This window comes from Pleurodeles waltl, chromosome 5, assembly GCF_031143425.1.
Source record: "Pleurodeles waltl isolate 20211129_DDA chromosome 5, aPleWal1.hap1.20221129, whole genome shotgun sequence".
NCBI classification, from domain to species: Eukaryota; Metazoa; Chordata; class Amphibia; order Caudata; family Salamandridae; genus Pleurodeles; species Pleurodeles waltl.
In genome coordinates, this window is record NC_090444.1 from 1,618,036,184 (window position 1) to 1,618,048,746 (window position 12,563).

Sequence of the window (12,563 nt, forward strand, 5' to 3'; positions counted from 1 at the left end):
ACCAGGAAATAGGACTCCCCTGATTGTCACCCTTGTGTCCCACTCTGTCACCCTATCCACCTTTAACTGACATTGCTCCACTTCCTATGCCCCCTTGGACAATGCATATGTTACACCAATAGACTGGACTCTATCCTGGACAGTTCTCCACCATCAACCCAGCCCATTGCAATACCCCCTACACATATTATCACAGAAATAAACACCCTTGGAACTAATACAAGTATGGCGTCTGTCAATTAGTTTAACTAGCTGTAAATATAGTAATTCCAATGTACAGTTATATTTACATAGGAATGACCTGTAGTGGGCAGCATTAAACACACCAGGAGCCAGAGTGGGGCACAGATATCTGAAAATAGAGATGCTAAAGGGTACAGTAAGTGGCCACTGTAAGAAACTGTAGGGGAATCAGGCTGCTATGTACAATGTCCAACACAAAACTGCAATGGAAGGTGAAGTTACAGTGTCTTACCTGTGTGTCACTGGAAGTACTGTTTAATTATTGTAGTTCTGTTGTCCACATCCTCTTCCTCTGCCTCCTCTTTGTCACTGCCCACAGGCTCCACCGCTGCCACACGACCATCCCCAGGCTCATCCTCCTGCAGAAAAGGCACCTGGCATCTCAAGGCCAGGTTGTGCAGCATGCAACATGTAATGATGATCTGGCACACCTACTTGGGTGAGTAGTACAAGGATCCACCTGTCAGATGGAGGCACCGGAATCTGGCCTTCAGGAGGCCAAAGGTGCGTTCAATGATCCTCCTTGTTAGCCCATGTGCCTCATTGTAACGTTCCTCTGCCCTTGTCCTGGCATTTCTCACTGGGGTCAGTAGCCATGTGGGGTTGGGGTAACCAAAGTCACCTGTATATATCGAGGGATATCTGTTAGCCACACACTCCCCCTTAGGGCCAACCCCACACCCATATACCTACATCAACTGAGTGGGGACCATGGACTCACCTATTAGCCACACCCGGTGCCTCTGGAGTTGAAACATCACATATGGGATACTGCTATTCCTCAAGTTAAAGGCATCATGCACAGAGCCAGGATACTTTGCATTGACATGGGAGATGTACTGGTCCGCCATACACACCATCTTCACATTCAGAGAGTGAAAGCTCTTTCGATTTCTGAACACCTGTTCATTTTTCGGGGGGGGGGACAAAGGCAATATGTGTACCATCAATGGCACCAATAATGTTGGGGATATGTCTCATTACATAGAAGTCAGCCTTCACTATGGCAAAATCCTCCACCTGGGGGAATACGATGTAGCTGCGCATGTGTTTCATCAGGGCAGACAACACTCTGGTCAGCACGTTTGAGAACATAGGCTGTGACATCCCTGATGCCATGGCCACTGTCGCTTGGAAGGAACCACTTGAGAAGAAATGGAGCACTGACAGGACCTGCACTAGAGGGGGGATACCTGTGGGGTGGCAGATAGCTGAAATCAGGTATGGCTCCAATTGGCACACAGCTCTTGGATTGTAGCCCTATCAAGTCTGTAGGTTAGGATAATGTGCCTGTCCTCCATTGTCGCCAGGTCCACCAGGGGTCTGTACACGGAGGGATGTCTCCATCTCCTATTCATCCTCAGTGGTTGAACTCTAGGGTGAAAAACAATGAGCAGAAGGTCAGATTCAAACATATATCCAGATTAATGTACAATTTGTGTTTTACAGAAACAATATGTGAACTTGTAAGTCAGTTGATGTGCCTATTTCTGCTTTGACGCAGTTAGGTGCCATGGCCTGTGCCCCCCTGAAATGGGGGCTGCCTGACCTGTGAGGAGGGACAAGTGGAAATGAGGTAATTCTGCCCGCGTTGTGGTCCGTTGTGGGCGGCGGTCGATGACCACCGTGCAACACCACATTGGTTATCACTGGGGCCCACGGGTTCCAGGAGCCAATGGCGATGTACGCCGGCGATGACGGTATGCACCGCTGCGGACATGACTGCCATTCTCTATCTGTTCACTCACTTGCTACCTGACCTTCAACAGGAGAGGACCTACACTGCAAGTGCTGCTGTGACCTGTGTCTGAAAGTGACCATGGCTGGAGTGTCTGCGGAAAGGGCCTCTGCCTTCACTTCAGAGGAGTTGGAGAGACTGGTGGATGGGGACCTACCCCAGTACCATTTACTTTATGGTCCTCCAGATCAACAGGTCAGTACACTGTGATCATGATGCGTGGGGCATAAATGTATGGAGTGCTGTGTGTGTAAGCCTTGTGTGGGTGAGTCTGAGGGGTCCTGGGCAGAGTGCTGCATGTATGGTGGTCAATGTATGTGTGGAAGGGAATGGGAGTGATATGGTGGGCCATGAGTATGACAGTCCGGACGGTATGACTAATACCTTTTCTGCTGTATTTTTTCTGCAGGTCAGCACCCATCAGAAAAAGGGTATTTGGTGAGCCGCTGGGCAAGGAATACGGCAGAGGCCCAGTTGGGGCTGGCCTCCCAACAAGGAATGGGTGCTCATCTTACCCTGACCCCCTTGGTGTTCCACATCCTGGCGGTGGCCTATCCACATTTGGATGGGGTCTTGAAGGCATAACAGCAGCCACAAGGGGGTGAGTACAGATACAGATTCTTGACTTTGCGTGCGTTAAGGTGTTACCTTGATGGGGGATGTGGGCTGTGCGTGCCCCTAGGCCAGGGCGAACATTGCAGGGTAGGTTCCATGATGGGCAAGCTCAGATGCACTCCAACCACAATAATGTTGGTGGGCATCTACTACTGGGCAGGGTCCTGTGGGTATCAGGTTTGTAGCTAATGGCATTAGGTATTGTACCCCATGGCCTGGTGACTCGCATTGTAACTGGTAGTGCATGGCCTAGTGCATAGGGCTGTTCCCTGTGAGTGTGTACGCCAACTCTAGTGTTGCTGGCATTGACCAAGTGTATCTTCTGTCTCTTTCCCCCCTTTTTGTTTTGTCACCCTTTCTTTGTGTGCATTAGCATCATCTGGCAGAGGAGCAGAGGCACCAGCGACGGAGAGAGCTGCATCCCAGATGGGCGTGGAGGCCGAATCCACCAACGATGAGGGCACCAGTGGGACAGAGGGCGAGTGGAGCACCATGATGGAGACAAGAGGGGACAGCACCGACAGCGACTCCTCCTCCGATGGAAGCTCCCTGGCGGTGGCAGACACCTCTGTGCCCACCCCAACTACAGGTACAGCCGCCACCCCTGTACCAGCACCGCCATCCCAGCACCCCCTCAGCGTGTGTGCCGTGCCTGCTCACCCAGGAGGGTGGGCATCTCCTTCGCCCCAGGCACCTCAGGCCCAGCCCCAGTCAGCCCTGCTACCCTCAGTGAGGAGGCTATTGACCTATTGAGATCCCTCTCTGTTGGGCAGTCAACCATACTGAATGCCATCCAGGGGTTAGAAGGGCATTTGCAACAAACAAATGCATACCTGGAGGGCATTCACTCTGGCGTGGCGGCCCAACAGAGAGCATTCCCGGCTCTGGCCAACTCACTGATGACAGCCATTGTCCCTGTCTCCAGCCTCCCCCTTCCAACTTCCTCTACCCAGTCCCAATTTCCTCAACCCCAGCCTATCCCAAGAACACCTTCAGGCCTGCATTCACCCAAATCAACACACAGATGTGGCCCAGGCAAACACAAGCACCACACTTCATCCCACAGACACCCACACAAGCACCATCCAGATGCAGACACATCAACAACCACTGCCTCCACTGTGTCCCCCTCCTCCTACTCATCCACCTCCCTCCCAGTAGCATCTCCACTCACACCTGCATGCACTACATCCTCATCCACTACCTCCATCACCAGCACACCTATCACTACACACCCCTCACTGGCAGTCACCACCCCCTTATATATGCACACATCCCCTTGTGTCCTCTCTCACTGTGTCTGTGACCCCTCCTCCCAAAGTACACAAATGCAAGCACTCAGACACCCAACAGCCATCCACCTCACAACAGCATCCAGCCCATGCACCTGCACCCAAACACAGCGGACAGACATCTCCTACAACCACTCCCTCTTCCGCCACGCCACTCCCAAACCTTCAACCTCTTCCCGCCCCAGTGTCCCTAAGAAGCTTTTCCTCGCCACCATTGACCTATTCCCTACCCCTTCCCCCCCCGTCCTTCACTTTGGGCCAGGGTGGCCAGAACCCAGCCCAGCACTTCAACCACCCAGTCCATGGCCACTGTGGTTTCAGCAGCTACTGCAGGTGTGAGAGGCTCCAAGGAGGCACCCGTCAGCACAGTCAGTGTGCCACCACCACCTGCCAAGGTCAAGAAGGGGCTGCCACCTAGCAAGTGCAAGAAGGGGACACCAGCCAGCAAGGGGAAGGAGGCACCACCATCTGCCAAGGGCAGGAAGGGGCACACAACACCAGCCATGGCACTGCAGCCGTCCGAGGCTGCAGGGGAAGGGCTGGAGCCTCCCCCCAACACTGACAGCACCACCACCTGCACAGCAGCCAGCACTGCCAGAAGCACCACTGCAAGCAGTAGTAGCCCCAGTGTGCAGCCGTCTGAGGCTGCAGGGAAAGGGCTGGAGCCTCCTCCCACAACTGACAGCACCACCACCTGCACCGCTGTCAGCACCACCACCTGCACCGCCAGCAGCACCGCCACCTGCACCGCCAGCAGCAGCAGCCCCAGAAGGCAGCAGTCCGAGGCTGCAGAGGAAGGGCTGGAGCCTCCCCCCACCACTGACAGCACCGCCACCTACAGCGCAACTGCAATTCACTGGCCAGCCATCACTGCCGGCGAGCAGTGTGTAGTTGTGACTACATGGGCTGCAGTGTGTCCTGGCCCCTGCAACACCTGTCGGTGTGACACCCAGGTGAGCGACTGTGACCTTGCACCATCCAGGATGAAGCACACTGGGCACAAAGCCCCCTCCAGAACTAGTGGAAGAAGACATCCACTCACCCCCTCCTAGCCAGGATGAAGCACACTGGGCACAAAGCCCCCTCCAGAACCAGTGGAGAAGCCACCCACTTCAGAGACTGTGGCTTTGCACTCCCCAGGACCAAGCAGTGGGCAAACCACCCACTTGAGAGACTGTGGCTTTGCACTCCCCAGCCCCAAGTAGTGGGCAAACCACCCACTTGAGAGACTGGCTATGCACTCCCCAGGACCAAGCAGTGGGCATGTAGCCCTCTCCAGGCCTGTGGTGTTGTACCATCTTCCGGCTGAGGTGCCCCCCATTCCCCGTCCCCTTGAGGTGCCTATGTTTTTTCAACCTGATGCCCCTGCAATGTTGAGATAGGAGTCAAGTGTGGCCTTGGCCTATATGTTATGGCCCCGTGGGCCACAGACATTTTATAGTGGGCATTGTCCCTCCTTTTGTATATATGGCACATACTGTTTATTGATTTAAGGATGAATCTATCTTAAAATGTACTATTACACACTATTTACTGAATTCCTTTTGTCCTTGCATTATTCCTGAGGGTTACGGGGTGTATATGTAATTTTGTTGCAACTGTTTGTGTGTATGGTGTTGGGGATGAGGGTGGGGGTGGGGATGTTGCGTGTTGTGGGTTTGTGTCACTCTATTTTTCTTCCCACCTCCCTTGTGTGCTAGGTGCAGTGCTCACCGTGGTCGTCTTCACCAGCATTCATGTTTCTGGTGTATGAGGAGGTACACCAGCATTGGAAAAATGTGCAGCTCGGGCTCCATGACGTTGTGGTTCTTGCGTGAGTGTCGAGAGGTGAGTCGTTTCCCTTCACTGTACTGTTTCTGCTGTGCTTTTGATGGCGTTGGTACCACCCCGGAAAAGCTGGCGGGTAGGCCTGTTGTAATGCTGTGGGTGGTACATTGTCTTCTGTCTGGCTGTTGGCGGTTACCGCTGCAGTGTTTATTGCTACCGCCGTGGCGGTTGGAGTGTTAAAGTGGCTGTCTGTGTTGGCAGTTTCCGCTGTGGTCATAATTCCATTTTCTTTTACCACCAACCGCCAGGGTTGTAATGAGGGCCTACGTTTATTATTTAAAAAATCATAGCTCAACCTTTATCTATTGGATTGTTGTTGTTTTGGTCTTATTTTGTTCAGAAGAATGTGATCTAATTTTCAAACTTGGTGTGGAGTCTCTTTGTAGTCTTTTCACTGTGTTAGTCATTCAAGTGTTGCATAAATACTTTATACATTGCCTCTTAAGTTAGGCCTGCCTGCTCTGTGCTAACTACAAGAAGGTGGTCACAGGTTATATTAGGTTGTCATCTGATTTACCTTGACTAGGATTGTGGTTCTTACTTGGGCATGGTACATACTTCTACCAACAAGAATCTAATTTCTATCAGAAGGGTAAGGGCAAAGGAAGTGTTCATTAACACATTTAGCATCGGACAAAAGTAAGGATAAATGTAGAGGATTAAAGGGGAAAGCTCTGAGGTTTATGGCTACCTTTAGAATAAGGAATAGGGAGAGAATTTGGGTTAGTGGTATTAGTGGAAAAATAAGCAAGATCATTATGGTGAAGAGAACTTGACCAAGTAAATGAATGAACATTGTATTGAGATATAGTAAAAAGTATCCCAGTGATATTCAAGATAGTGATAGACAAGGCTAGCAGGAAATGGCAGACAATTAAGTGGATCTGTACTTGAAATGCTTCCAAAACGAGTGGAGGATAGCTGAGTGCATTAGTCATGTGTAAAGTTGCAAATATGTATTTTACAGCTTTACCACAATTGTGAGAACATTTTGACTTTAGACTTATGTTGTATATATACGTATTTTTATTCTAACATGAACAAAATGATTCTATATGTGGTTCACATTCATTGCTCCTGAGCAATATCAGTGTGCATATATAAGCCCAGCATGAGATAAACTTGCAGAGAAGCCGTTCTGCTCAAGAAGCAATTCTGCTCACATTCTCCTATTTTGCTGGGTTTGATTGTAGTGAAATTAATTCCACTATGTAATATCAGTAATCCTTTTGGTGGTGAAAAACCTTCAACCTGGAAAATGTGTTAGTTTCCAAGGGTCTTCATTTGAAAACTACCCAAACTTTCATGGCTGATCACATCCCTGGATTCCACCCTTATTATCTTTAACAATCTCTTCCACTTTGCCCCAGCTATGTTCCCAAAACTCCTTGTCACTTAAAAGGGTAGGCATTTATGTCTGTTATTCCCACAACACGGTTTTAAATAACGGTGCAAGATCATACTTATCCCAAGTAATACATTGTCTTGGGTTTCGGTAGCCATTAAGAAGCTCAGAAGAAGAGCAGGGACCCCAGTATTCAGGATATTGTCCATAAAGTACCAAAGCTGGGAGGCATGTTATACCCAATGCACATAAAGTAGGTTTAGATGCACATGTAGTGCACTCATACAGGTAAGTCATCATAGACCTATGGAGTACTATGAAGACGACAAGACTGTGTCAAATGCTTTTATAAAATCACAAAGCTTTGAGGTGGTTTCAATACACTCCTGTGTATGCTTTGGTATATTTTATATCTTGGATTATATACGTTTGTGTTTTACCCCATCACTCACATGTCTGGAATATGACCCTATGTCATGTTTCATATTTTCAGTGAGTACGTGTGTCAAGAACCTGCTCTTCCATGCTACAGCACGTTCATGAGTTCTATTACAATACCATGGCATGTGCATGCAATAGCCAAGAACTTTGTGTGTTCTATAACAATACAATGCCAGTATGCAGTATCTGATCCTTCTTATCTTCTTGTGAACTAATTCTCCACTCTATGTGCAATGTGCATTCTTGTACAAAATCCCCTTAGCTGCGTATGTTCAGGTTACTTTGCTATGTTTATATTATTTTTATTTGATTTCGTTTGTACAATCCAAGTGCCAGAACAAGTCAAGACACACTATTTTGCTGATGGCCATGTGCAAAACGTTATTTGACAGTTGACAGCCACGTGCTATGCACACGTTTAAGAGAGACAAGGAAAACATTACTGACTACATATGCGTTTAACGGCTGCTTGCGGAGAGCAATGGGTGGTGAGTAATGCCCTCCACATGACTGTTTAAGCCAACAGCTTCTTCCGTCTTTGTCTTGAATGCCTTACTTGATTCTCTAGCCTCTCGGATGATGTGTCTTCATGTGTCCTGGCAGTGGGCTTCCCATCATCAGCTGGCATCCTACCAACGCGTTTTCACTCCACTTCAGGTTCCTGGATGACTCATCTCCCCAGCAACTAGTCTTCATGCCATATCCTTGCGCGTTCCACGCTCTCCCACGCCTGTGATAGAGGAAAGACAGACCAGGTCAATTGCAAGTATATTCAGGGGCAGCTCCTCCGCTAAGGCAGTGGTGCATCGCACTGCTGGATTAGAAAAAAAGGGAAAATAAAATGATAATACCATGTGCTGCGTTATTATCATTTTATTTTTTCTTGTGAGTAAGAGGCAGGGTGGGGCTGGGCTGCAGGGAGGGGGCCAGAGGAGGGCTATGCACTATAATGTGCGCATGTCTGTTTGGCTGGCCGTGTTGGGCCATCCAAACAGACATGCACACTTTGCATGTTCTCTACCCGGCTGTATTGCACAGCTGAGTGGAGAACATGCACAGGCCCCCACTCCCTGTCTGAGCGGCAAAGCAGGCCACTCAGACCAATCACAATGCTGCTGTCATGCTGGTGACAGCAGCGTTGTGATTGGCTGGGGGCCTGTGTACACCGGCAACAGGAAAACAACGAGGACAGTGGGGAAACAAACGCGCCTCCCCTCGAAGTTAAGTGTTTTTTAAAATTTTATATATATATTTATTTAAACACCCCCATGTGCCGTCGTGCCCTGCCCCACCATCCGTGTTCAGTGGCAGCCTGCATTGAGTATAATGCAAACTTGCACCTTCCTATTCCATTAGGTATTATTCAGCAACAACATAGCACATCTTTTCTCACATTACACACGATTGCTGTATTTGAACAATTAACAGCACAAATTTTACGTGACTCTCAAAACTGTCTACATTGGTGACCCGGCATTCTGTGGCTAGTGTGAATTGACAGTACTGTTTATATTGTTTTATCTGATGTTTATTGAAAAGTGACTGTGGTTCAAAGACCGAGAGAAAAGCTGAACCTGGGGCTAAAACTTACAGAGCACTTGGGGATCCTTGCTTTTGGGAGAGAGTGACCAAACCACGACTCGTTCGTTGTGTGTAAAAGGCCGCTTTATTGGAACAGGTGCCCCTGAACCTACCCCGCCTGGCCTTTGCCTTACAAAACTAAAACCTCACTAGACATCAAATCACCTGTCCTCGCCCCTCCCCTGACCCCTCCCCCCTTACTCTCGTCCTGTCTTTTCCTTCCTCTTGTCTCCTTTACTTTCTCCCGTCCTACCCGCTTCTTTGAACCTGTCCGCTAATGAGCAGTCTCCTGCCTGTCTATGTCTAGTTAATGCTCCTTCCCGTCCTAATACCTGAATTGCCCTGCCAACTCCGTCCTCCACCCGAGCTTTTAATAGCTGCCCTGCAGCTGTCCCCAACACCAGAAAAAGGCCCTGACTTTTTCTGCCCCCCCCCTTTAGGGCTCCCTTAGCAACACTTTAATTTGCTCCCTCAATTGCAATAGGAACAGCTCCATACCCACGAAAGACAAGTGCACCCTGTCGTCCCTGAAAAACTCAGCATCCTCGAACCTTAAGTCTGCATGCTCCAAGAATGTCACGCCGCGCCCTACGCACAAACCTTTCATCTCTTTGTTGAGTTTACACCTAGCCCTCTCTATAGCCCCCGGCTTCCTAGCTCCTCTCCACACCCGACGCGGAACAAAGGCCGTGAACATAACATGGCAACCCTTCCACTGATCTACCACAATCTGTAAATCCCTCTTCATTACTTTCAAGAGGTTTAACCCTGTGGTTCTCACTAGATCATTCTCCCCCAAATGAATGCAGAGTAAATCTGGGCAATGTCCCCTCCCCATTGTGTTCTGTAGGCAAGGCAAAAGCTCATTCCACTTCATCCCCCCTTTACCGATCCACGTAACCCGATAGCGCACTGAATCAAAACCCAGGTTATCCCCGGGAGCAGTCCGTTGAGCCTGCCGCTGGGCCCATTTAACAAACGAATGACCAATCACCCAGACTGCAAGGTAGTCCGCTTCTGGCCCTAGGACCACACCTGAAAAAGAAAAAAGACATGAAGCCACAACAAACACACACATTCACGTCCCACACTCCTTAAAAATCCCATCCCCGCACGTATCGCCTAAAGCAATTGGATCTCCACCTCCCCAGAGCCATCAGTTCCTCTCTACCCCAGCCCTTGTTCCCTACTTCTGTAGCCACCCCGATCTGAAAAGAATGCGTCCCAAAACTCATGGCATCCAACCCAAGACCGGCCAACCCTTTCCGCAAAACTGCTAGGAGCTGCGCCGCAGATACCCTCTTACCATCCGCATGACAAAAAACCTGTCCGTCCGAGGACGTAGACCCTACACGCAATTGGTCCCCCCAAAAAACAGGGCAAATGAACCTGACCAGATAACGCCTAAGGAATACCGTGACCCCCCACACCTTTTTGATCTGTTTTTGAGCGACGAACGCGCAGCGCCAAACCCTCTGCCACCGGTTGTACATCTCTCCATTGAATACCCGACCGCCCCGGCAAGCCCAGTAACTCCGACACGCGAAAGGCACCAAAAAACAGCCACGACATCAAAGTTCTGAAAAGTAGGGTCTCAAGCACATTATAGCAAATATCTCCCAGAAACGATAGCAACTGCTTTAGAATCACCAGGGATATTGGTTGTCGCACACGCCCCGTCACCCCCAACGATTTTTCCCAGCCTTGAAGGATCCTAATACCCAGTTCCCCTGCCGAGGAAGGGTAACCCCAAAAGAGCTTCCCCATAAACCCCAATGCTGACAACTTACCCGAAATCGTGACTCTGGACTGCCCTATCCCAGTCAATTCCATAATAAACTGCACTACATACTCCACGACCTCTTCCTGCCTCACCCATCGCCGAGCCCCGGATCCGAGGAACTCTTCCCATGCTTTCGCATATGCCTGCCGTGTAGACGGTGCCAAAGAGTTCATAACCAGTCGTAGCATCCGGAATTGCCTACTCTCCACAGCGCCGCCGGCATGCGAATTCTCCTCAACGCCACACCCGTGGTTAATCCATGGAACCGCTCCCACTGAGAATGAGACAAAGCATCAGCGATGTCATTATTCACACTAGGAACGTGTCTCGCTCTAAAATGTATGTAATTCTGCAAGCATTGCAGGACAAATACGCACATTAGCTGTAGTACCCCGGCCTCTCGCGCAGACTGACGATTAACCATCTGCACCACCGCCATGTTGTCCACCTGAAAAAGCACCCGCGAGTGCCGAAGCTCCGCGCCCCACAAGCAGACCGCCACTATTAGCGGAAAAAGCTCCAAAAACGCGATGCTGCGTCCCCCATGCTTCCATTCACTCGGCCATTTTTCTGCGCACCAACGCCCCCCCAGTACAGACCAAACCCAGTCGACCCCGCCGCATCTGAAAAAAGCTGCACTTCCCATTCACAATCACGCCACACCTTCAGGGGAATGCCATTAAATGATTCCAAGAACCTGGCCCACATGCGCAAATCCTCACGCACCCCCACCTTCAACTGCACATGATGGTGTGGAAGCGCATGCCCCGACAACGCCAGAGCAAGTCGCCTGCAGAATGTCCGTCCCACTCGCACCACTCTACAAACAAAATTCAAGTGTCCCAACAGCACTTGGACATCCCGCACCGTGACCTTGTGCCTGTCCAACATTCCGGAAATCCGGTTGACCATGTCCGCTTTTTTATCGGTCGGCAACCTGGCCATACCTGCCACCGTATCCAGCTCGATCCCCAAAAATGACAGCGCCGTACCTGGCCCCACTGTCTTCTCAGGAGCCAGGGGCACACCCAGGTCTCCCATGATTTCAACAAACCAGCCCAGCACCGCCACACAACGCGGGCTGTCCGCCGGAGCCGCGAAAAAAAAGTCATTCAAATAGTGTGTTACCCATTGGTGACCCGTGATTCTCCCGAAAATCCACTGTAGAGCCGTACTAAATCGCGCAAACAGCGCACACGAGCTGGAGCACCCCATAGGCAATGCCTTGTCAACGTACCAGCTCCCTTGAAACTGGATGCCCACAGCTCAAAATCGTCGGGATGAACTGGAAGGAGCCGAAATGCCGACTTAATGTCGGTTTTTGCCATCAAGGCCCCAGGGCCCAACTGCTCCACCATATCGATCGCCACGTCCACCAACGCATAAGACACCTTGGTGAAGTCCTCTGGAATGAAATCGTTGACTGACGCTCCTTCCGGCCAAGACAAGTGATGAATTACCCGGAACTGCCCCCTCTCTTTTTTGGGGACGACGCCAATAGGCGACACAATGAGGTTTCTCAGGGGCCAAACCGAAAAAGGACCCGCCATGCGACCCTCACGCACTTCTTTTTGCAATTTTTGCTGGACCAATTCCTCATAACCGCGAACGGACCGCAAGTTTTCCTCCCACCGTCGCACCCGCGGGCCCTGATAACCCAACCGAAAAAAGTCGCGAAAGCCCCGCACCAACAACCCC